Source organism: Furipterus horrens, unplaced genomic scaffold (genome assembly GCF_987537825.1).
Source record: "Furipterus horrens unplaced genomic scaffold, mFurHor1.1.pri manual_scaffold_5, whole genome shotgun sequence".
Classification (NCBI taxonomy): Eukaryota; Metazoa; Chordata; class Mammalia; order Chiroptera; family Furipteridae; genus Furipterus; species Furipterus horrens.
In genome coordinates, this window is record NW_028327175.1 from 73,628,565 (window position 1) to 73,654,817 (window position 26,253).

The window sequence follows — 26,253 nt, forward strand, 5'->3', positions numbered from 1 at the left end:
GTCTGGGAAGATTGTTCTACTTGCTGCTTTCATAGTTAGAATTAAGTCTTCAAACAACTAGATTTTATTTTTATTAAAGACAAAAACAATAGAGGCAGCCACCAGGCCTTTTGGCATATTGCTCCACAGTTAGAATACAGAACCAGGAGGCCCATTCCGGTCACCCCAATTATAGCCTATGTCCTGGAAGATCATCTCATGATTTCTCTTTTCTTCAAGTGATATTCGTCGCCTATTTATTCTGGTCTCTCTGCACTGACACTAATCTGCCTTGAAATTGGCTGATTCCGCTCAAGCCATGTTTACAGGGAAGCGAGTTTCATCAGGCTGTTCTTGTTCATAGACCAGTTTACGCTCTATAGCAGAGAGATTATTAAAAACTATATATTACGTGCATACACTTTAAAATGACTCAACTTGGGGAAGATATCTGCATCATATCTGCATTTCATTGCCTGGGTTGTAGAAAGGAGACAGGTAGCATTACAATCTCGAATGGATATTGTTTCCTAAATATATGATCCTCCATGAGAAACATTTAACAACTGTTAGTGCCCAGGAGACAAAGGCTAAGGGGGAAAAATGTGTGCAATAGAACGTAGAAAGGGATGGGAAGAGAGGGGAGAAGACTCATTCAAATTGCCAAGCTGAGCATTAACCACAAGGAGAGAAAAACAAATGTTCTATGTTTTGCACAAACATAAATTGCATCTAGTAATTTAGCTAATTCCTCTTCTTGAACAGGTGCTCTGGCTGCAATACATCGTCAAAAGTGTGCACAGCACACTGGCTTCTATAAAAGTTACCAAGGGTCCTCAACTTGCTCTAAAAAAGATTTCCAACATTCCCTGGCACTGGCGTTATTGAGTTTTTCCCAAGCCTTTGCCAGGTATGTGACAGTGTGAGAGTGAAATCTACCCTAGAGATAGTCTACAGTCTAGGCATTTTGAGAAATTATGCAGGTGGTCACAGTTTTAGGCGTGCTAAGCTGAATGAATTATGCTTGAAAAGGAGGAGCAGGACGAACGTATTAAGTCGACAGATAGCCATAAACGCTAAATATAAACAAGAGATTTAATGTTCTCATAGACTAAGCTCAAAACTGCTTAAAGAACCAGAGTCAGTCATTTAATTCCCAGACCCTCTTCTATTCAGATTGTAAAAGCAAAGTGACTGAACAATATAAAACAAGTTGGGGGCGGCGTGGGGTGGGGGAGGGTAATCAAAGGCCCTGCTAGTATCCAAGTGAGTTAAGTAGCCTCTAAAAGGAGAAAAGTAATTATAAACAGACAGGCTGGCACACGTGCATCAGTAAAGACAAAAACTACAACTCTTTGTCATAGTAAATATTTTAAAACTGTGGAATGAAGTTGAACTACATGGAGTTTCTTCTGCAAAAAAGGTACAAAGCTGGAAAGTGGAGCATCTCTCAAGTGGGACTTGAAATGAGTGAGGCAATTTGCCTGTAGCTTTATTTTACCACCATCATTTTATAAAAAAATGTCTAGAAGAGACCATCCTTTAACGCTCATTGCTTATTTGCTACCTTGGTTATTGATTTTGATCCCAAAACAGGAGAGGGGCTTTATCTATCTATCTTAGGTGCTAAAGCATCTGTTTGCCTGAGCTTGCCCCTTGCTAAGTAAACCTAAATGACTTGGTTTGTTCTCTCCTTGCTTATAGTTCCTAATTACTAAATTTGTTCCTCCATAAACCCTGCCAGGAAAAGAATTTCCTCGGTGTCCCTGCCTTCTCCTGACAATGAATCACTATGTTCCCTTGTCTTATGTAAATATATGACCAACACACTATTTACATAGGACCAGGAAACAGCCATTCCTTCTGTGCCCTGGCTCTGCTCACGTGCACTGGGTTCCACACCCCAGTGCCAGTCTGCTCCGACAGGAGGCAGACCCAGACAAAGTGGCCCAGAAATGCCCCAAGGAATGTTAACTTTGGCTCTCATCAGAGGTGGTGATCTGGGATGGACAAGTCCAGCTTCTCTACCTTGGTTTCCTCATCTGTACAAGAATGCCTTCCACCAAAGCAGTTTAGAGGAGAAATGTAAATGGCTAGGAAAGGCTGTCAAGACCTTTATAAAAATGCTAAAAGAAACAGACATAACTCATCTCCTCTCTTGCGGTGGTAGTTCCTTCCTCTATCCTAAAATTTAACCTCTAAACCACAACCTTAGGAAGAATGACATTCTTGAAATGCTTCCAACTAAGTTCCACCCAGAGGGAGGAGAATTTATAGTTCTGTGTCAAATGTCAGTGATCTGGGATCTCTCTAGTGACTGGCATGATTTTATCTTAAAAGTAAATGGTGTGCACATGTAGGCAAGAATCTCACGTTTTAGTGCCAAAGGCTGGAGCAGGCTTACTGCAACCACAACTGCTTTCAGAAATTGTTTTGAGAAATAATGTGACCAAAACCCATTTAGATAGTCATTTGGATAGTTTATGTGCCCATATTTACAAGCATTTTCCATACCAACAATCATAGATGCTTGTAACCAGTTTGGTTCTTAATGCAAAAATTTTAACAGTTGTGTGGGTGGGTCAAGAGGGGAGAGTGTGTGTGTGAAGTGAATCTATCATTGTACACATTTTATTGCCATCTGTTGTTTCAATGATTTTTAATTACTTAACATGGAATTCTCAGTGCTGAGAATTTATTTAAAAGTAGGCTACCCTGATCAAATAGTTCCCATGTGTTGAGGGCAGGTGGGGAGCAGGAAACGAAGTTACCGAAATCAGGGATCACAAAAAGTCCTCAGCCTCGTACCTGCTTTACTTGGCTGGCACTGGTTTTTTTTTTTTTGTTTGTTTTTTTTAACTTGAGCCAAGACTTAAAAGTCAGTATAGAATTGACAACAACAACAACAACAAAAAAAAAACTAGATTATTAGATTTTTATAAAAATATGGTAACATCTGGCAACACTGTTCTTATTAATATTCATGCCCAGACATAGAGCTGAGCAGCAGCCACCCCTTGAGGTAGGGCCTGTACTCTTCCTATGAACACAGTCCCATTTCTTTGTATAGCGCCGTTTCTTCCTCACTTACTAGTGTTATTCACTTGGCCTTTATTGACATTTGAGGTGGAGATACCTGATATACATCAAAGAGTTCCACACAGGCAGATGCTTAATAAAGCTCAATTCAATAAATGAGTCAATGAAGAACCAAACTTTAAGAACATCTGAGTAGGCAAGCACTTACTTTTTCTACCATCAATTTTATAGACATATTAAGGTATATTTTCAAATGGAGTTATGACATTTAAAAAGTAGTTGGTGTTGAAGAAGCTTCAAGTATACCAGTGTTCATTCGCCACAAAATCACAATACACACCTGGTACACAAATTTGACTGTGAAGTCTGCTAATGGATGCAAACATAGCCCCAATTCGTGCACAAAGCTAAGCCAAATACCACATCATTTGTAATATGACAGGCTTTACATACTCTATGAATTATATTTTTTATCTGAAAAATTGACCATACCCAAAACTACTGCTTTAAAAATTATTGAAAACTGGTCTTGAGTAGAGGAAATGAAGCAGACCAACGGTATGATTTCTTTTAGATGGCTTTAAACTTATTCCACAGAAGTTAAGAGAGTACCAACCCCAGTCTAAACACTTCTACCAAAAGCTGCTGAGACAGGCTCATGTAGGACAGGACCCCTTTAGAACGGGAGGACCCCTAAGATGGGACAGACAGGGCCACTCAACAGAAATGTATCTGCATCAGTAAGCAGGACTCGCTCGCTGGGAAGCTTCATGCAGCTAAGGAGGTGAAGTGAGATCTGCCACTGGGACTAAACCATCACACTTCCTAATTCTTTTTACCAAAAGGGAGCCCTCTGTCACTTTTTTCTGTGAATGAGCCAGAGTGGAGACAGGAAAAAACCAAGCTTCTTTTGCCTCATTTTTCTGGGTAGCACCAAGAAAGCACCAATGAAGCAAAATCTGTAAAATCTAATGTTTCACAAAAGCAGCAGTGAAAAATAGGAAGGAGGAAGTGTGAAATGAACCTGCAGAAGTTGTAGCACATGACCTCTGTCCGTGCTCCTATTAGCCGTTTCTGTGTAAGTCCTTGGTATCCAAGGATGTATATTAGCATCTGTTTTGAAACAGCTCTGAAGGCAGCTGGGAAAAAACACTGATCAGAGACAGACACTCGGCCATTCTGCACACTCCTCGCTGTCCATCATCCATCCAAAATGGCCACAACAGGCCTGACTTCTTCCAGGAGGCAGCATCCTCCCGTCAGAGAATGGGACCTTTGGTGTTGAGCCATGCATGGCTGTGCACCAGGAGAACAACTGTTCTCTCTGGAAGGTGAAGAGATTTCCAGCCAACCTGCCTGATTCTGCTAACGTAGATAATGCCAAGGCTACAATGGGGAGAAAACTCTACTGCTCTTGACTTAAAAATTCAACCTCCTCTGTGGATCCCAGGCCAGGCCCAGGTGTGTCAGAGGTTTTTAAACCCTGACAGCAAAGGTGCTCGATTCTGGCTGCCCGTTACAATCACCTGGGAGCTTTTAAACCAACCAATGCTTGGGCCTCAGCTGATTCAAATTAAATGAGACTCTCTCCCTGCGAGGTGATTCTAAATGCGTGGCCAGTGTTGTTGAGAACCACAGATCTAGGAGGATTAAAGTGAAAAGGGAAACAGAACCAGAAGGGGAATGCTAACTCAAAAGAATAATGCAGAGTAAAAGACGAAACATTGCTATGGAAGTGCCCCTCCCAATGCAATTTCTGCAAATTTACTCTGTGTCTCCCAGGACTGCCCAGGTCTAGTCCCTCCTCTCCTGACCCAGCTATAACCTTCTTTCCACCTGAAAACCCTTTAGTTATTTATAATCCAGTTGTTTTTCAAGCTACTAAACTAATATGACATTCCGCCTTCTGGAGAATCCTTGCTTCTTATAAAATGGTTATTTAATTAGTAAATGAGGTAAGACAAAATAAGGTATGCGCTGTCCTCTCATTACGTCTCCTTGCTGGCTCTGGGAAAAAAAAGGCATCTTGTTTCAAATAACACTATAAGCTTGGGTATGCTGGCTCATACCTGCTCCGCGTGTACTGAAAATGCCAAACCTCTATGGGAGCACTGAAGACTGTACTTATCAAAGACCAATTCGGGAGGTAAAATGGATTGTTAAATATTATGTCTACTGACACTTATTCATAGTTGCCTTCTAAATAATGTTGTAATTGGATAAGTCACCAGAGCTACCCCAGGCTAACAGAGGGCCTAGAAGAGCTGTCTGGTGGTGGTACTGAGGGGCACATAGCCAAGAAGAGGGGAGCAGGAGGCAGGCAGGGTGGAGGGAGCCAGAGGAGAGGAAAGAATGAGCACTGTTCCTGCAGGGTGTGACAGTAAGAGTTTGGGTAACATGCCAGCTGCTGTAATCACCACCCTCCACAGGCCAAACCCTTACACATAAGCTCAGAGATTCAACTTTTTTCAAAAGTTAATATTTTAAGGCAAAACCCAAGTTAATAAAATGTTCCAGTAATCCCTATCATCAAATTTTACTCAATTTGTGGTGTGGAACTCCATTTATTCATATTTTTAGCTACGAAGTAAGGTCCTGCTTCCTTCCAACCATTTGCTCATCCACCCCCACCCCGTGGCATCCCACAGAGGTGCCCTGTCACAGGCCCCAGCAAATGGGGGCCCCTGCGCACCACTTGAAATTAGGAGAACACAAAATAATGGAACACAAGTCAGTGTTCCCAAATACAAATGGCATTTAGGCCTTTCCTCTGCTCCTTTTTCATGACCTGGATACTGAGGGAGACTTCTGGCCACATCGGCGGCTGAGTGGGTGTGCCACTTCTTCTATTACTGTATCTCATATCGCATAGTTTCATTTTGTGTCATTTGAGGCATACGGCTGGATTACAAGAAAAAACAAAATAGAATCAAAGAAAATAGGGAAGAAAAAGGAAGTGGAGTCATTGGTACCCCTCTGTAGTAGCTAAAAAGTACATTATAAAACCAAAATTGAACTGTTGGTTTAAAAAAAAATTTTTTTTTTTTTTGGTTCGATTACACAGCTGGGCTGGTTTGTGAATATGGTAATAAGTATAACCTTTAGAATGGAAGGCAGGATGAGCAGATGGAACCTAATTAATAGTGAAAAATTACTAATCTGTCTTCCTGAGAGGAAGAAAAGTCAGTCATACTTTACAAAGAAATTTCTCTGTACAAGTTAATAAACATAGGACTCACTATACCACTGCGGGCTCATTATGAAATGGATATGTTTGATGTAAGCCTTTACCAAGTCCCAGTAATTAAAATCACCTCACTCTATCCAATAAAGCTTAAATATACCATTAACATGAAGCCCAATTGTTATATATCGCATGTACACTTTTAAATTCATTATTCAATAAATATCCTTTACAGAAAAAAAAGCAACAACTCATTTTTAGGAAGCTGAGAAAAGGAAAGGTAAAATTAATTTACTATGAACTCAACTTTATTACTTCTCAGAAATTATAACATGTTTTTTAAAAGATTTTATCTTTTTTATTTTTAGAGAGAGGGGAAAAGAGAGAGAGAAACATCAATGTTTGGTTGCCCTTTGCGTGCCCCCAACTGGTGACGTGGCCCATAATCCAGGCATGTGCCCTGACTGGGAATCAAACTGGTGACCCTTTGGTCTGCAGACCAGCACTCAGTCCACTGAGCCACACCAGCCAGGGCTATAACACTCTTTTAGAGAAGGGTTCATATCACAGCAGCCTCCCTACAATGCTACCAGAACACCGATTCCCCACAGTATTCACACTACAGTAAAGCAATGGAATTAAAAGCACGAGTGTGATGCTAAGTGAAATAAGCCAGTCAGAGAGATAAATACCATATGATCTCACTCATATGTGGAATCTAATGAACAAAATAAACTAACAAACAAAAAAGAAACAGACTCATCGATAAAAAGAACAGACTGACAGCTGTCAGAAGGGAAGGGGTAGGGAGGTTGGGTGAAAAAGGTGAAGGGATTAAGCAAAAACAAAACAAAGCAGAACAACAATAACAAAAACATGGAAACCTCATAGATAGACAACAGTATGGTGATAACCAGAGGAAAAGGGGGTGGGGGTGGTGGAGGCAGCAGAGAGTAAAGGGGGGATAAATAATGATGGAAGGAGACTTGTCCTGGGGTGGTAAACACACAATACAATGTGGAGATGATGTTATAGAATTGTACCCCTGAAACCTACAGTTTTATTAACCAATGTCACCCCAATAAATTCATTATGAAAAGATTAAAAATACGTACATACATACATAAAAGTCTATAAAAAAAACAAAAAACTGAGCACAGGACCTGAATCAGAGACTGAGAGTTTATCATCAGCTTTGCTACTGCTAGCTGTATGCCATGGGCAAGTTAATTAAGCCTTCCAATCCTCCATTACCTAATCTCTAAAATGGGGCTAAAATGCATACTTCAAAGTGTTTGGCACCTACATATTCAATAAATGATACCTATCACAAGAAAATGATACATACAGCTTAAAAAAACAAAAGTGAATAAAGTGGTACCTATATTGCTAAGTGATAAGCAAAAGAGCTTCTACTCCTAGAAGGTGATAATTAAAAGATTCCAAATATTATTTTTCTTAAGTTGTTTAGAAAAAATACTTCCTGATTTCTACTACCACTTATCAAAACAAGATTGAGAAATAAAATTCAAAGGTAAGAAGTAAAAATCTACTTTTACTTAAAATAGCTATAAGAGCCCTGCCTGGTGTGGTTCAGTGGATTGAGCACTGGCCTGTGAGCCAAAGGGTCGCTAGTTCGATTCCCAGTCAGGGCACGTGCCTGGGTTATAGGCCAGGTCCCCAGAGGGCTGTGCAAGAGACAACCACACATTGATGGTTCTCTCCCTCTCTTTCTTCTTCCCTTCCCCTCTCTCTAAAAATAAATAAAATCTTTTTTAAAAAAAATATCTATAAGAAAATGTAATTTTCTTAGTATAAAGTGATAACCATTCTTTTTTATTAATTATTAATAATAATTTTGTGATTTCAAAGACAGCCCAAGTTTATATTTGGCTTCAAAATGTTTGAACAGCTATTCACAACATGTAAAACTGAAATTTCTCTATCCCCTGGCACTAGGAGACATATGGACCATCTTCCTCCATCAGCCCCTGTACGAAATAGACAAACCGAAAATACTGACTGTGTTTTTGTTTCCACTAAGATTTTATATTCTGAGAAAATCAGCAAAAAGGAAGCCCTAAAGTGAAATCTCACTGGCACTTCACTAGTCTGACAAAAGAACAAAAATCAATCAATCAAAAATTGGATCAGGTAGATCAGGACCCCAGAACTCCAAAACCCAACATGTAGTTCAGGCACTTAGTAAGCTGTGTGGCCTTGAGTAGGTTATATAACTTCTCTGAGCTTATTTCCTCACCTGTAAATCGGGGTTAATACTACTTTTTTCAGGACTGGTGCTATGACTAAGTGAGATAATACAGTTGAATGGCTAGGCACATAAAAATTATTTTAGAAAATAGCTTATTCTTTTAAAATATGATTTAAAATATTTTTTAAAGCACCCACCCAAAAGGAATTCAGGAAAGATAATGAAAGCTACTATTTTAATCCCTTTAAATCTAAAATGCACTACCAAAATGAAATTATCCTACATATATACATAGCATAAGGTATACGTGAGTAGGCCAAGATAGATGACATATACAGCCTCCTCTTAGTCAAATTTGGTTTCTATCAGAAAACCTAACAAATTCCAAGTAAGCTTCTACTCAGCCAACATTACTTGGAAATGGATTTCTCTTCCACAAAATTATTTCCTTCCACTGGCACTGACCCATCACCACAAACATCATCTAGTTTTCTTTGTTTTTTTATTTTTTTCCAAAGCACTGAATTAGTAGCTGGATACAAGAGCTGAAGAACATCTTGAAATACGGCCATATTGTATATAGCTTGGAAAAATATTACTTTTCACAAACAAAAAACTTGGCTAGAGGAAAGGAAAAGGGAAGATTAAAACAAAATATCTCCAAGTAAAAAGTGTAGAAAAGGAATTGAAACAAAAACACTGAGAATTAAGTGCACTTGAGCCCTGTGCATTGTTGCTGCTTCCAAGAGATGCATTTTGAATATAACAAGATGAATTTCAACAGACCATGAACCAGAGATTTTCAACATGATAAAGGGGAAACGATATATATTCAATTTTTACAAGCACTGAGTGAGCAGAAAACTGAAAATTCTTCAGCTGCTGATAATGTGCTGATAGAAGTGCATCCCCCAACAGAATTCCTAATGAGCTGCCAGAAAAATGGAGGAGTATTAAATAAACTACAGAGAGCAAATGATATATAAAGCACACTAACAATAGGTTAAATTATATATAAGCACACCAGCATAGATATCTAATAACTTTTATAGTCATTTTCCTATTTTTGAATGAGGAAGTCATTAAAAATGATTTGAATAATTTATCCAACTATTTACAATAACCTTTATGGGTCCTCAAAGACAATAGAACCTCATAAAATAATATATGTAGGAGATAATGTAGAACATCTACTATTTATGTTATTTAATGAGTGCCTACCGTGAGTCAGACAGCATGCTAGGTACTTTACATCCCTCACAACCTATCTCTCAATAACATGAAGATATTAACCGCATATTACAGATGAGGAAAAAGAGGAGTTCAGTAATGTTCCTTATCCAAAGTCCTGTCCAGGGGTCTGCATTATTTTTAACATCTTACCCATAATGACTAGCTCTGACACCAATCTGAATGAAACAGTAAATAGTCCAAAAGGACAGATGATAAGAAATAAACTGAATTCACCTATAACTGGAGGAACTTAAATTCTAGGAAAAGACTAGTTATGCTTAAATACAGAAAGAGCAAGGTTCATAATGAATGACAAACTCTGCAAAACCAAATGTGATAGGAAATACAAGGGGGGGGGAAAAAGCCTGGAGAATAAAACAGAATTACTCCCTTAAGAGTTTACAATCCCCCATTCTTCTTCTCATCCCCTTTCCTTTCCTTTAAAAAAGGCTATTATAAATATACCCACCAAGCAACTTCTGAACCCATAAATAAATAGAAATAACCTATAAAAGATCTGTGAAGTCAGAATTCAGAATCAGAATTACGGACCTTGCCTGACCAATGTATCATGACACTAATTTGTTGCTCATCCAGTTACATTTATCCTCTCTATGCTTAAACTGCAATATAACATGTTTCATCCTTTTTCTCTTAAGTAGCCAAAAATCTAATTAAAATTTTAATACTTCATTGTATGGCAAAATACCACAAAGCTCAACTCTTTAGGTACATCTGAATGTGGAATACTTCTTAATTATATTCACTGCCTTCGAGTTCAACTCACTGAGTTAAAGATGCCTAAAGGAGCCAGAATTGAGACTCAAGTGAAACACAAGAAGCCTGGATTGGGGGCATCCTGCAGTTCAAGACATTGCTTCCTTAGTCAGGAAGTATACTGTGAAATATTAAGGCAGATAAAGAATCATGCTTACTTACTCAGTTTCATAGTGGCTTACAAGGCCTACAAGGAAACGGGCAAGGAAACAGGATTAAGATCAGTAGGCATACATTTGAAATGATGTGTGTACAAGGTATTCGTTACTGCATTATTTGCAGAGCAAAATACTGCACACGACCCAAGGGGCCATCACTAGGGACCACCTAAATAAACTGTGGCATATCCACACAATAAAATGGTATGAAGTTGTAAAGAATAATGAGGAAGCTCTCTATGTACTAATACGGGAATATCTCCAATTTAAAAAGGAAAGTACAGAAGAGAGCATATAATATGGTCTGAGTATAAAATGCTTTGAGTTAGAAAATAAGGTTTATAAATATATATATTAGTATGTGCTTATATTTGCACAAAAAATTAAATACTCAAAAAACTATTAAAAGAGGTCCTCTGCAGGGGTAGTGAGAAACAGATGGGCAAAGATGGAGCAAAAGGCAAGACTATATATTGATTAATATGCTTATTTTTAACCTCTTGAATGTATTAGCTATAAAAATATCAAGCTCTGTAGACAATTAGAAATTGATATAAAATTTTTGATAGTTGTAAGTATCACTGTAGCCTAGAAAGACTTACCAAGTATTTTATAAAAAGTAACTACCTACAGAGCATATAACAAAACTGTGGAGAAGCGTAACTGCCAACATATGCTTCCAGGACATCTTATTGTAGTGACTGCTTTAAAGACTCTGGTGAGAGCTCTCATTTTCAGAAACACATTTCCCAGGGTGTGCCTTGCAGACACTCAATGGCAGCTGCCTCTGGGAACATGTGGGGAAAAACCTAAAAGTATCATATAGTCCAAAGCATCAGCTTCCTTTCAGAACTCTCCCCAATCTCCAGAAAACCTCCTATACCCAGTAAAAATGAATATGAAGTAGGTCAACTCAAGAAGTGATAATTAGAACAAAACCCAGAATGACAGAAGAACTTGGATGCTGAAGTTGCTTATGATATCAACCAGATGATGAGTAGGAGTGATCGGTGTCAGTCAGGGTTAATCACAGGCTACTACCCAGAGGAAGTGAATTGGTGCCAAAGGTTTGAAGACAACAAAAGGGAAATAATGCCAAGCTGACAAGAGATGAGTTGCAGTAGGATTTCACAGGGCCATGTAAATAGAACTGTGGCACAGAGCTGAAATGTGGGCAACTGTAATGGCATGCATTTAAGGAAAATGAAAATAAATTATGCTTGGAGGATGATCAGTGGGCTATGAGGTGTCAGTTACAACCCAAGAAGAGGAACTGCTGGCCACTGATGACTATTCGCTAAAATTTACAACCTAGCATACTGCTGTAAGCAAAGGACCAACAATAAACGGAAGGCTATCAGTTTATTAAAATGTTTCCCTCTGCAAGTACAAATTGGAAGTAGGTTTATACCTGGCATTGTATCTTAAATCTGGATCCCACCCCCTAAAGAGCAGAAGCCAGGACAGAGGAGAGAAACTATTGGGTTGGCCAAAAAGGTCACTTGGTTTTTTTCCATATGACAGCTCTAGTAGCACTTGGTTGTCTTTAACTTCATTTGAAAAATTTTTGTTAGATTGTTTTGTGACAGCTGTCATATCAGCGTGCATTTAAAAAAAAACATCAAAATTGGTGGATTTTTGTGCAGCCATTTTAATATTGAAGATGGGAGAAAATACACAACATTTTTGGCATATTATGCTTTATTATTTAAAGAAAGGCAAAATGCAACTGAAACACACAAAAAAGATTTGTACGATATAGAGAAGGTGCTGTGACTGATCAAATGTAACAGAAGTGGTTTGCAAAGTTTCTTGTACTATTGACATTTTGGCAAAATAATTCTTTGCTGTGGGGCTGCTTATGCATTGGAAGATGTTTAACAGCACCCCTGGCCTCTACCCACTAGAAGCTGATAGCAAGAGATAGCCAACATACTCAAAATATCCAAGTAAATAAAGTTATCAGTGAAAATGAAAAAAAAATAAGTTTTTTATTTTACAGAAAAAAACTGAACAGAGTTTTTGGCCAACCCAATAAAAGTGACTTCTAAACAGGTTTAGATTGTTTCATGGGAAATACATTCATAATATAGTAGTACTAGAAACAAAGACCATTTGAAGTATATTCCAAGGGAGGGAGTCCTTGACTGTCCACCATCTTCTGCCCTGTTGGCCAGCAAAAGAACTGACAATGCAGTCCCACCTCTATCTCAGCCCTGAGGTCCACTGGCAGGGCTGACAGAGGTAAAAACTCAAAAGAAGATAATGTTAACCACAAAGCGCAGTGGTAGAGAAGCACAAGGTAATTCATACCTGTCTTTATTCACCATTGCTTTGGGCTGCACCATCTTCTTAGGACTGAAGAGATAAATGCTATTTTAAAAAAATCAACTCAAGTGAATCAAGTATATTATAAAGAAGTAAGCAAGGTTAGAAAATCTATACAATTTAATTTCAAGAAGACTGTGAAATAATACGAAAAACTTCTCAGTTTATTAGATAGATAAAGCAACAGTCATCCTTGTAAGGAGTCCATAAAACTTAAATACAGAAAGGATTGCCTGCAACTGCCATTTAAAAAACAATGCCTAGCTGTTGGCCTGTGTGGCTAAACTCATGTGAGGTGGTGGCGACGGCTGTGACAGCTGCAGTGCAAGAGTTTGGCGCAATGTCTCACACCATCCTACTGGTACAGCCCACCAAGAGGCCAGAAGGCAGAACTTACACAGACTATGAATCAGTGAATGAATTCATGGAAGGCGTCTGTAAAATGTTTGAAGAGCATCTGAAGAGAATGAATCCCAACAGCCCCTCTATCACATATGATATCAGCCAGTTGTTTGATTTTGTTGATGATCTGGCAGACCTCAGCCGTCTTGTTTACGGAGCTGATACCCAGACATACTAGCCTTATAACGAAGACCGAATTAAAGAGAAGACCTACATGCTCCTTCATTGGCAGGCCCAACAGGCCGGGAGATAGTTGTACTGGAAGCATTAGGGGGTTGAGGTGGGCTTGGATCACAGGTGTACAGCAATCTATAGTGGAAGTTTTGTATTATAGTAATTCTGTTTCCATTTTGGTACACTCTAGCCAAGATTGAATGTGCTAAATGAAATATGGGCATCTTGTTCAATTTGAAACTTCCATCACCCCCCCTTTATCTTTCTTTTTCTTTTTTTACTTAAACATTGTTATGATTCTGAAGGAAGTTTTTCTTTGTCAGTTAATGTTCATGTCTGCTTTATAACATTCACTGTATTAACCCTTCAAATCAGGGTCGGGGTGGTGACACAGTTTAGTTATGTCCTAAGATAAAGTCTTGGTGCAAAATAAATAAATGTTCTTTAGTTTTATACACATATAAAAAAGAATTTGCCTAAGGGTGAGTGCTTAAACTGAGCACTTACTAGTTGCTATACACTGTACCAAGTGCTCTAAGTTCTTGAACTTACATTTTCTTATTTTTACTTTTGATTAATAGCTTTATAGAAACAAAGAGGAAAAAAATAGGTAATTTGTGGAGGTAATCTGGAGTCCTGAGAATGTGACCACATGATGATGACTCATTGAGATAATAAACTATACATGCCAAAATACTCATTAAGCACATTAAATGTTTTCTCAAAACCCTATGTTTTTGGATAGAGTAATTCATAGCTTTCCAAGAACTAATTATTATTCTCTTCCTAGTCTTAATGCACGTATTTAAATTTTCCTTAATTTACTGAATACTTACAATGAGCATCACTCTGAATTTAACATGCCTGTTAATCTTAGGAAAGAGATGAGAGCTCACGAGAAGCAAAAATGAAGTGAGAATTTATGATCACTCAGGAAATGTGCACATTATTAATGGAATTCAAAGCAAAGACATGTCAATATGGGTAACCCTTTTAATAGTCTCTATGTTCAGGATTTAACTTTGAAAAATGAACAGACACTTATCTAAAACCCAGCCTTTTATAGAATACTGGTAATTCCAAATATTGTGGAGTGGTAGTGGGCAGAGTTTGGGGCTTCGTTACTTCTAAACAGGCCTGTTAATGTGAGTGGATGTACAGTCTTAACAAATAACCATTCCTAGAAAGAAAAAAGGCAAAGAGAATATGGGGCAAAGACAGAAATCAGAGCCCGTTAAATGATTTTGGAAGGGAAGGTCGAATTGTTTCTCATTTTGGAGTCAAAATTTAATCAGGAAACCCAGAATGCCAGGAACAATACAAAGGAACATTCAGGCTCAATGAACACAGCCATTACAAAGCCCACATACTTTATTTAACAAGAACATGGTCAACCCTGCTTCTCCTCCCCACCAAGCATCTTGTAGGTGGGGGATAGAACTAATATCTGACTTAATTACCAGGTAATTCTTATCTGGAAGCAACCAGAAATCCCCAAACTGGTCTGAGGTTATAAATGGAGAAAGAAAAGAAAAAGCAATTTGGGATTCTGGAAGTTGGAGCAGGCTCCTGGTGCTTAAAAGTGGCAGAGGAGAATAGAAATTATCAAAAGGGAGCAAAAAGAAAGAAAAAAAAAACTAATTAGAAGAGCACAGTGACCAGAGGCTGGGAGCTTTGGGATAAAAGCCCTAGACATTGGCAGGAGGCAGGAGAACCAGCCATCTGGGAAAAATCATTAAAAAGTCAGGCTAAACCTATAGACCTCAAAGGCTCTGGAGAGCATTCCAGTATTACCGAAGAGTTCAATAACTGGTGTACTTAATGAGGGTCCTGGTTCATTGAGAAAACTCAACATACTTTACCGGACTATGTCTGGTAATGACTGTGACATTTTAGAACCGTTTGCAAGGAAAAAAAGTTATAACTGTTTCATTGTTTAAAGGATTAAGTAGATTTAGGCAGAATTCCTCCTTCCTGAACACTCTACATACATTAGTTACTATAAGGAAGGTTGTAGTTTTAGATGTATCGAAGTGTCACTACTTCTTTTGGTGGAATTCCACCACCACGCCACCACATTCCATTCTTAGCTTAGAAGGGAAAGAATACACAGAATTAATGATGCATCTGCAAGAAAATATCATGGCAACTTTCTCTCCTTACTTTCACATAAATTTACGGGCTTTTCTAAGTAACAGGATAAACCACAGTCTCAGTTACATGAGGACTTACACTTAACAGAGACTAATAGGCCGCACCTCAGGAGAACAGTGCGCTCATTCAGAGCGATACACACGAACCAGAGGGAGGCTTCCATTTCGGCCACTTACTTCCATAAAACGTAAGTCGGCCATTTCAACAAGTGCTGCGACTCACCTAACTCCTGGCCCCCGGCAGGATCAAAAATAGTAAGTCACCAAATGTGTCCCCAATATTTTATATATTTTTGTCCATGCTTGGTAAACTCCGTTTGTAAAGAGCAGAAGAATGTTAAACATGGAAGCACATGATAGATACCATTTTTGTCCGTCCTGCCACTCTCTGCCAAGGAGGAGTTGCGACAGCAAGTGAAAACCGGTAGGCATGAAAATTCTTTTACAAGAGCAAGTCAAAATGATAGCAGACATTTACTTTACATGTATAGTTTTCCAGAGCTGCGGCATGGTCCCTGCTCATAGGACAAAATGAGCTAATCTGCTTTGCAAGAAACAATGACCTTTTAAAGCAGTGGTTCTCAACCTTCCTAATGCTGCACCCTTTAATACAGTTCCTCATGTTGTGGTGACCCCCAACCATAAAATTATTTTCATTGCTACTTCGTAACTGTAATTTTGCTACTGTTATGAATCGTAATGTAAATATCTGATATGCAGGATGTATTTTCATTGTTACAAATTGAACATAATTAAAGCATAGTGGTTAATCTCAAAAACAATATGTAATTATATATGTGTTTTCCGATGGTCTTAGGTGACCCTTGTGAAAGGGTCGTTGAACCCTTAAAGGGGTCGCGACCCATAGGTTAAGAACCGTTGTTTAAAAGCAAGCCTTGATAGGTTTATTCCTTATTTTACAAAAAAAAGATGATCAGTTCTTCAGCAGAGTCATCAAGACAAAGTGAGTTTGTAAGGATTAATTCAGGTACTCCTTTTTCAAGGTGAGGCATGCACATTTTTCACATCTTAGAGGACATGAGCATAGTATTCTGCATGTAGGCAATAAAATTCAGATGATCAATAAATCTTGAACAAGATATTATTTGAGAGCTAACTGTAAGAGAATGGCTGTTGTCTTTCACTAATATTAACCTTGATTTTCTTTTAAAATCCCAATTTCATTTCTTAAAAGTCACAGAAAGGGGACATTGGCTGAATAGATTTCATGTCTTCATTCTCGCGGCAATAAGAAATAAACGTGCTGGCAGGGAGAAAAAGAACACTAGTTTCTAGTTTCAGTGTAGGAAATAACTTAATTCAGTATTCTGCCTGCCCTAGAAGCATCTGTCTTTAGCCTCACTGTATTTTTTTTTTTAAATGAGAGTATGTAAGAGGGGGGAATGGAGACATGAATAAAGCACACAAAGAAATAATCTAGAACTTCAGAAAAATGAATAGTGCAAGTTGCAACCCTCTTCCTATGGAGACATGTTGGAACAGCAACCTATGCACGTCTACAGTCCTCACTTTTGAGCATACTAAAATAGAGGAAGAATGTAACAGGAAGGATTTGGGCATGCATGTGAATTTTTTAACACCCTAGATGATTCTGTTATCCCCCGTCCCCTTTTCCAGGTCAAAGCCACTTATCTATTTGGATCACAAGAGTCCATTCACTCAGTGACCCACAGTTCCATTTATTTGGTCAACTCGTGTCATGGAGTGTTTAACTGGGGGATGTTTTAATAGGCCCACTGGCAACAAACGGGTTCAGACTTGGTTCTAAGTCTCTCCCAATCTACAAAGGGTTACCTCCTTCCTATCCACAGGCACCAGCAAACCAGCAGCCTAATAATGACAGTGACTTGAACTAGTAGAACTGGTTGATTCTTCCTAAGTGTTTGCTTTCACTCCAATAAGGCAGCAAGAAGAGGGACCTGCAGCTCCAAAGGGAGGAGAGCCATGTGGGACAAATTAGGTGCCGCTGTAAGATTTAAAAGCTGGGGGGAAAATAGAGCTAACTAGAGGCAGCTGTTAGGATGTGGTTTCTATGTTTATATTCTTCTCCTTCCCCCCTAAAGCCTCTTATGGGTATTAGGAAGAAAAGCGTGTGTACAATCCAACAGAAAGGATCAGCTCTCTTCACTGTGCACAAGGCCGGAGACCATAACTCAGCATGTTAGAGACTAAAGTTACCTGCCAGGAGGATGAGGTAAACTGCTGTAAACCTTTATGTGATAATGTTTTAAAATCCTCTCTATCTAAATACAGTAGTACAGCAGAAAATTGTACTGTTCGCAGATAGCAGTCATGACAACTAAGAGAAACCCTACAGGAGCAATAAACCTGAGTTAACTGGAGTTAATTTAAGGCTGACCTGCCAGTCTGCAAAGAGTACACCCTGTTGCTGTTGTGACCTTTGCACCGCTCCCTCCACCCCCAATTCCACCCTCAAGCTCTTTGCCTAAGATTTCTACATGGCTCATTGCCAGTACCTTTCTCCTTTTCTGGGTGCAAAAATGGTTCTGTTGATCCATACATATTTCACGAGGCTTTGACTTTTGGCTTTAACTGATAATTAATGTCACATACTATTTAAAATAACACAGAGAATGTATTGTTCTCACAAGATCCTTCCTTTCCCTTGCCCGCCCTGACCTCTCTTCCCTTCAATATTGTCCTCAATAACGGGCTTTCTTCCCTCCTTGTAGGGCCAATATGGGGGGCTGAGAGGAAGCAGAGGGAAGGGAAGTATTTCTATTTCTCTTGGCACTGAATAAAATGGTTTTCTCGGGGATGGAGTATCACTCCCATTTTAATAAAACTCCTGTTTCCTATATAATATTACTCAGGTCACTTCAAGGTGAGAAGGTGATCAAAAACAGAGACCAGAGCAGGAGACTACACTTGTGAATAGTAAACAACAGCCCACATGCTGCAAATCAATACAGCGGGACACGCAAGCCCTCTATCCCAGGCTCCAGCTCAGCAAATATCACATTTTTAATGCTTCAAAAAATAGCTGTTGCAAATATCTAATGCAGTGAAGCCACGTTTTACTCACCTTAAAAAAAAATCCACTGACTTTCCCAATCTCTGGTATTGTCACCTATAACATAATAAACATCCATCGAAATTGACTTTCTCTGGCTCATATCGTTTACTTTAATGCAGAATCAAGAACAGGCTAGAACAGCATTGGTCTTAACTCCTAAAATAGCTTTTCTCTTCCCACTGGGTGAATGAGTAAATTAATCCACCTGATTCACAATGGGAAACTTTTACTTATTCCTCTCTTCCTCCCTCTCATCCATCCATCTATCTGTGCACCTACCTTTTTTGTTTTCAATTGCTTTAGCGTTTCAGCCTCTGCTACTCTATCTGATCATAGATACATGCGTATATACAAAACACACACGCACACGGCTAGCAATGTGATGTGGCAGAATTTTTACCTGAACCACATACTAGCTGTATGCTTTGGCAAGTTATATAACATCTTCAAAACTTCAGTTTCCTCTTCCATTAACTCAGGATAATAATTCCTGCTTCATGGGGCTACCAAATAATATCACAAGCATAGCACAAGAGGCACTCCATAAATATTAGTTCCCACCTCTTTTCCTCACCCCAAAGGCAATGCACTTTAATATCCTTTAAAGATAAACTCTACAGATCAATCAAATAGGAAAGGGTTTCTTCTAGAGTTTTCTGATTCTGGGAAAAGGTCTACATTTTTTCTTTCTATTGTCAGTTTCTTATTTAAGTACTTCTTACGTCTTCTTTCATAAATTTGTATTCTGATATCTTCAGTGGATTAATGTTTTCTTTGTTGTTCTATCTAATCTTTCTTAAAGGTAAAGAGATGTACTCTAACTATATTAATAATAGATAGCAATTTGAAACAACCATATATATATAGTCATTCTGTCATGAGCCTTGAAATTTAAAGCTATGTTTCAAACGTGAAAAATTTCCCTCTGCAGTGAAAGCCAATATTAAGTTGATGACCTAAAGAATTGTCCACAAGTTCGAATGAAAACATTTATGAACCAGACTACTATGACAAATAACATCTTTCAACACATTAGCATAAAGAAGAGAAGTTGGTGATCCACCCTCAGGATAGAAGCATGCTCACACACACTTAAGTAAAATGGCAAGCGCGCTAACCCGCTGGCCATCTTCTGGGGATGGCACCGCACTCACTTCTCCGTCTCCAAACATTTGCAGTAGAGTTTGAGTCCAGTTAATCAATATCTAAAAAAAACTGTTTTAAGACAATACTGCCTATTTTACTTTCTGGCCATTTAATGTACAAACTTTTGAAACTAATGATTTTTTTTTTCCCATGGATGTCAGGTTTTACTAACCTAATGTGCAAACAATAAAACAAAAATAATCTGGTGCTACATTTTAAATCAATACTCATCATGACAGACACTGTGACATTTGCTAGCTGAACTTGCATCTTTTCAGCTGAAAATTCGAAGTTTGTCTTTTTTTTTCTTCTTTGCCTCTCAACAAAGTTTGAGGAGGAGAGACCACAGGAGAGAAGAAAATTAGTCACAAATAAACCTTCAGTGTCAAAAAGGGCCTCATTTTGCTTACCCTGCATGACCCACATCTAAAAACAAGAACCGGACCAGACAAACCTACTACATCCCTCAATGTCTCCTTGTCTCCATAACACTCTTCCCTCAGACCCTACCAAAGCCACCATCTTCACAATAAAATGCAGATAAGCTGTCAAGCTTGACAGTCCCAGACATCTGCTATACAGCTGTTCACAAATTTCACTGAGTTTTTAAAACTCAGCACCCTAGGAGGAAAATGGAGTTCAGCAACACCAAAACCAACACAGACCCAGCTCCCATCTGAAGAGTGCGGGCCATGCCTACATCACTGCTGTGAAGCCGCAGCTGTACTTGTAATATAGAAACATGTAACTTCCACTGAAGCAAGGGCTTCAAAAACTGGACAACTGATGCTGACCTCTAGGAGTCTTATTTGCCATTCGGAATTCTTGCTTCTCAGTTCAGTCCCCAAATAGCTCAGCATTTCCTAACCCTTTCTGTGAGTCACTTGTACCCCCTCCTGAGAAACTATACTAAAAGACCTGACCTAGCCATCAATGGAACAAAACAAAGCCAGATTCCCATGCTGTGGCCCACAGCCTCATACACAATTTAAAATGTTTAGCCTCATTCACCATAGAAATACACTGCTCAAACCCTAGGCTATCCTCTTGCTCATGCAGACATACTTTCAAATGATATATTTCATGCAGTCAGGTCTTTCTGCCTGACTATTTCAGCTAAATATGTTCTTTGCAAAGTGTTCTTTTAGCCCCATGCATCCACGGTGTCAGCAGGCCCCAAGCAGTGGGATCCCAGGTTTCCGAGAAGAGGCTCCCTGGAGATGAAGGCTTGGAGGCCCAGTGGCCTGTCGGCGCACACAAAGCATGACCCAGTTCTTCACAGAGGAGTGGGAAGGGAACCAACTACAGCCTCATGGCTGGGCATTACCTCCCTGCTGGGTGAAACAGCCACCACTCCTCGGCAGGGCTCACCCTCCACAAAGTGGCAGCAGGGCCCTGCATGGCCACAGCCCCCTTCCCTTAGCCACAGTGGCGCTAAGGGTGGCCACGAGGTGGCTGCTGTGGCTTGGCTGATTCCGGAAGCTGAATGAGGTCTTCAGTCTCTCTGTGAGCAACCAAATACAAATCCAACAGAACACTACCACAATTTGGGGGGGATCTAGGTTTATAAAATGAACCCTAAATAGTGCTTTCTACTTGTGATCTGCTCAGTAAATGGGCACTACAAAACTTTCTAATGTTATTCTCACATGAACCCAGAGTGTAATATCTCTTCTCATGAAACATGGATTCTCTATATTCCTATACATCTATATGCAGCTACAATGATTAATAAAAAAAAAGAAAAAGAAAAAGAAATCTCAAATAATTAAGTGGCTGTTAAATTAAGTAAGAAGGAAATTGGAAAGAGACCAACTAAAATTACATAGTGTAATTAAAAGGGTGTCCTTTCTAAATTTCTAATAAAATGCACTTGGTTGTTAACTGTTTATGACTGTGCACGGTTTTTATGCCAGCATTCAATATCACACAGAGAAACAAAAACAATGAAAATTTACTATCAATAATTTCCATTCATTTAAACAAAAACTGAAAACTATCATTACGAAAATTACCTATAAAGCTGGTCATTAAAACTGTCTGCCCTGCCAGCCCAGGCTGTCCTCCTCCCGCCTTCCCAGGGCTTGGCCTCCTTTGATCTTTTTCCCCGGTTATTCACATCACTGGCAGGAGTAGTAGAGCCACGCCAAAATTAGAAAATTAATTTCTAAGCAGAAGCGGACTTAACACGCAGCAAGCACCCCGGAAACTGATGCGTGCAAAGCAGGGGAGGAAAGTCACTCCAGAGCCCGTCTGGGACTCAGAGACTGAACCACTGCAGATGCCGCGCACTGTGTTCGCCACTTCATCAATGGCATTAGGCAGAGAGAACGGGTCACAGTTAAAATTATTTCTCGTCCAAATTACCTGCTTCCTAAGACCACAGGCCTCCAAATTTACAGCCCCCTGCCTTCCACCCTAGCACGCCTTGCAACCCTGCCGGCCACTGCCGATTAAAATGAGATGACTGAGCGTTGCCTCTTGAAAGGTCGCGATAACAAATCCAATTTACGATTCTCAAAGGGACGAAAGCAAAAGGTGGAAGAGTCTGAATAAGTGAAAAATTGTATTATCATTTAATTTTATTCATCAACAAGATCACCTCTCATTTAAGAAGCTGGACTCGATAGCTATGTTCAATGGAATGGAAAAGGGGTGGGGACTGCAGGGCCGGAGCTGGGGGAGGGGGAGGGTGGGATCCCACCTGCCCTTCAAGGTATAACCCTGAGTTAAATTCTCTTCTATTATTTCCGTCCTTAAAATAGTCAGATAGCAAGATGTTCAAAGGAACACAAAGCAGTATAGTGGAGCTGCCTCCTTTCAAAGGGCCAGAGCAGCGCTTCTAAGTTATTCAGGTCACAGAGAAATTACACTTCTTTATGCATCTATAAAGAATTCGGAGTTTTCCATTTTTATTAGCATTATTATAATATTGAAGGTTTTCAGGCATGTCATGAGAGGAGCATTTACAGAGAAACGCTGAGCTGACCGGCCTCACGCAGCACTCGCCTCTCTTTATGAGGTGCCACAGCCTGGCAGACATTTTGAAAAGCCTAATAAACACATAGTACTTCAATTGCAAGATCTTGTTAATTTATATATACAGAGAGCCAAACACTTTCTGTGAAAAAGCAAATGATCAGTTATTTTCGTCAATCATTAAGATACAACAGGACACCTTGTCCTTTATGAAAGCAGACAATTTGGGGCCACCCTACTTTTATAGAACTGTCATGCTGTCACTGAATCGGCACAAAGTGTGTCTTTTTTTAATCCCTTCTAAAATTTTGCTGTTGAAAAACTAAAATTATCTTTTGATTCTTTTTCAACGCAGATTGTGTCAAAGTCCCGTGTTTCTGATATAAATTCCATGAACGTTGAAAAAAATAGAGTCATGTCACCAACTGCTCGTTATTCACATCTCTCCTCATCCCTGGCACTTTTTATGGCAGCCCTGATCCTCCCATAGTTGCACTGAGGCATAGGCACATATGCAAAGTGGAAGACCAAAAAGGTCGATATAGCAAGCAGAGAATATTCTAGCAACGTAGGTTTCGATCTTTACTATTTCAGTGTTATTCCCGCTGAGCTTCGCGTGCCAAGAATACCACTGGTGCTGTTCAGAGACACTCATGATGACTCAATGGAGAATCGGGAGACCTAGGCACTTAACTATGCGCCTATTCCCAATGATATTCTGTCTCAACTCATTTCCATCCTCATAGAAACATGAAAGTGGGACAATGACAGATATGAAGCGCAGCATGAACTGCCTGGCAGAATTCTGCCTAGCAACACAGCTTTATCACTCCACCACACATATGAGGCCAGACAGAGTCCATGGACAAAAATAGTGACATTAAAACCAAGCTGGAAATGCCATAGTTTAAGGGAAAGCTACATAATTCATATCACACAAAAAAGTGTTTAGTTTTATATTTAATCAGTAAACACAAATGAAACGCTAGCAGATATTTTAACCCACAATGAGCCAAATACTATGTCAGCATATGCTTTTTACTTCATAAAATCATGCACTACCTATAAAACAATTTGCTCAAGTCTTGACTTAGCTTTGCCCTTGATATGGGAAGAGAAAGCTGAGGTTACATCAACAATCATTCAAATTTTGTAAGTAATACGTTAGGTTTCCTTTATTCTATTTCATGACAGACACAAGCACATATACCCATAAGTTTATTTCTTTTAGTTTTTTTTTCCCCTTTAAGAATTTTAGGTCCTAATTGCAAATATGTGACTATGACAGAAAACAGACATGAGCTCACAATTTTTTTTTTCCTAAGAGGATATGTGTTTGTGCTGCTAAAGTAACTCTGGTCTTTCATTTGGTTCCAATGATGAACATTGGTGAGCGAGCAGGCCAGGGCTGGCTTCGTGGGTGTTTTTAGCCTTAGAAGGAATTAAACTAGCAGCCTAAAAGCCACATCCTTGACCTGATTAATAACAACGAGCACTTTAGTAACAACCAAGGAATGAATGAATGTGTCAGGGATAGTTATTTCAAATCATTTTTGTGCTAGATTTCATTTAAAGGAGCTGAACAGGTAACTGCTTCTGTACCCAGCTATGCAACAATTTTGAAAACATATTAACATACTAACATAGAATAGGAAGTGGTGAGTTAGGGACGATTAACAGATATTTTTTGACTGTATCTACTTTTCTTAAAACTTAAAGGATGTCAAGATAAAATTTACATTTCTTACATATAATCATTCAATAGGAAACTTCTAGCTCTTTTTACGTTATGTTATATACAGTAAAGCACCTGCATGAAACTTGCTTCACGTTATTAGATTAGAACTGCATTTCTTTTTTTTTTTTAGAACTGTATTTCTCTTACTCATCTCTGATGTTTCTTAGGAAGTAAATTTTACTGATAAATATGAAAGTTGATTAACTACAACTTCTATGAAATTTATGAGTTGTACTATAAATAGCATAATGAAATTTTAAAGAATCAGAAAAATATTACAAATCATTGAGAAATGTCTAGTAAGGCCATCTTACTATGGACTCTTATAAAGAAAAAAGTTTGTATGTTATTAGACTGTGCAATCATCAATAGCCCCAGAAAGCAAAAAATTCTCTGTTCAAAATATAGTTAATCCTTGAACAACTTGGATTTGAACTGCATGAGTCCACTCACATGTAGATTTTTTCAATAAATACATACAGTACTGTAAATATGTTTCTTCTTCCTTATGATTTTCTTAATAACATTTTCTTTTCTATAGCTTACTTTATTGTAAAAATACAGAATATAATACATATAATGTACAAAATATCTGTTCATTGACTTTTGTGTTACAATAAGGCCAACAGTAGGCTGTTAGTTAAATTGGGGGGGGGGGGCATCAAAAATTATACTTAGATTTTTAATTGCTCAGGGGTGTCAGTACCCTTAACCCCTGCATTATCTAAGGGTCAACTGTAGAATTTGAAATATAATTTAAAAAAAATAAAAGTTCATCCAAAATGTCTATGTTGATTGGACTCTAAACATACTCTCGGTAACTGTTGAGGTCCACACAGATTTAGTATTAAAAATTTATCCTGGAGAGCATACTCTTTGTTTGATCAGAACATAGGTGCAAAGAGAAGCACTCACTGTAACGCATAGTGCAGATGTGAACGAAGCTGTGAGCAGGGCTCCCACATAAAGGCCCCGGTTGTGATATTCCGTCAGTCACTTTATTAATACAGGGGAAGCCTACTTAATGAACTGCTGAGAACGGAAGACAGCCACTACAAGAATACATTTTGTGTTTACCAGACTGTAAAATCTGCACTAAGATCCCAGAATCCTCTTAGATGACTTAAAAGTTAAAAGGAAATAACCTTCTAAACATACACACTCAGTAGCAAAACAGGGAGTACAGCAACTCATTTCCAAACAAAATTTATGAAAGACTTACTGCTTTGGCAAAAGCCATGAAATCTGCTTTATCGTCTACAAACAATGATAAAGTAACACAAATAACTGAAGATAATTTCCTAAAAGACTTTAACCATTTTCTTCTGCAATAATAATAATAAAAAAAAAAGATGAAGGTAAACCTTAGGAAAAGCTATGATTCTGTTATTTTTTATTAACTGAGCAATCTCAACTTGAATTATATCACTAAGTTTATTTGCTAGTTACTCATTTCTAAGTGTCTCACACTAATAAAAATAAAATCTCAAGTGTTTTATAAAAGTAACAGGCCTTGAAAAGTTGCCGAGGGTGCTTTTTAATATCATGTAAGTTCTTTTATTTTCATGCCTTTGGGGTTGCAAAAATGACATGCAAGTTATTGACTATAATGTGGCCAGTGTAATTACTGCCACCAAATTAAAATATAATCTTCAAGATGTTTCAAGTCTCCTATAAAGAAAGAAAACACTGA

At 38.7% G+C, this 26,253-nt stretch overlaps 1 protein-coding gene and 1 pseudogene across 2 annotated transcripts in view; one reads left to right on the forward strand and one right to left on the reverse strand.

Moving 5' to 3' along the window:
* Nucleotides 1–26,253, reverse strand: part of EFNA5 (ephrin A5) — a 275,094-nt gene that overhangs the window by 196,641 nt on the left and 52,200 nt on the right. The window lies entirely within an intron of this gene.
* Nucleotides 13,251–13,565, forward strand: LOC150008787 (enhancer of rudimentary homolog pseudogene; annotated as a pseudogene).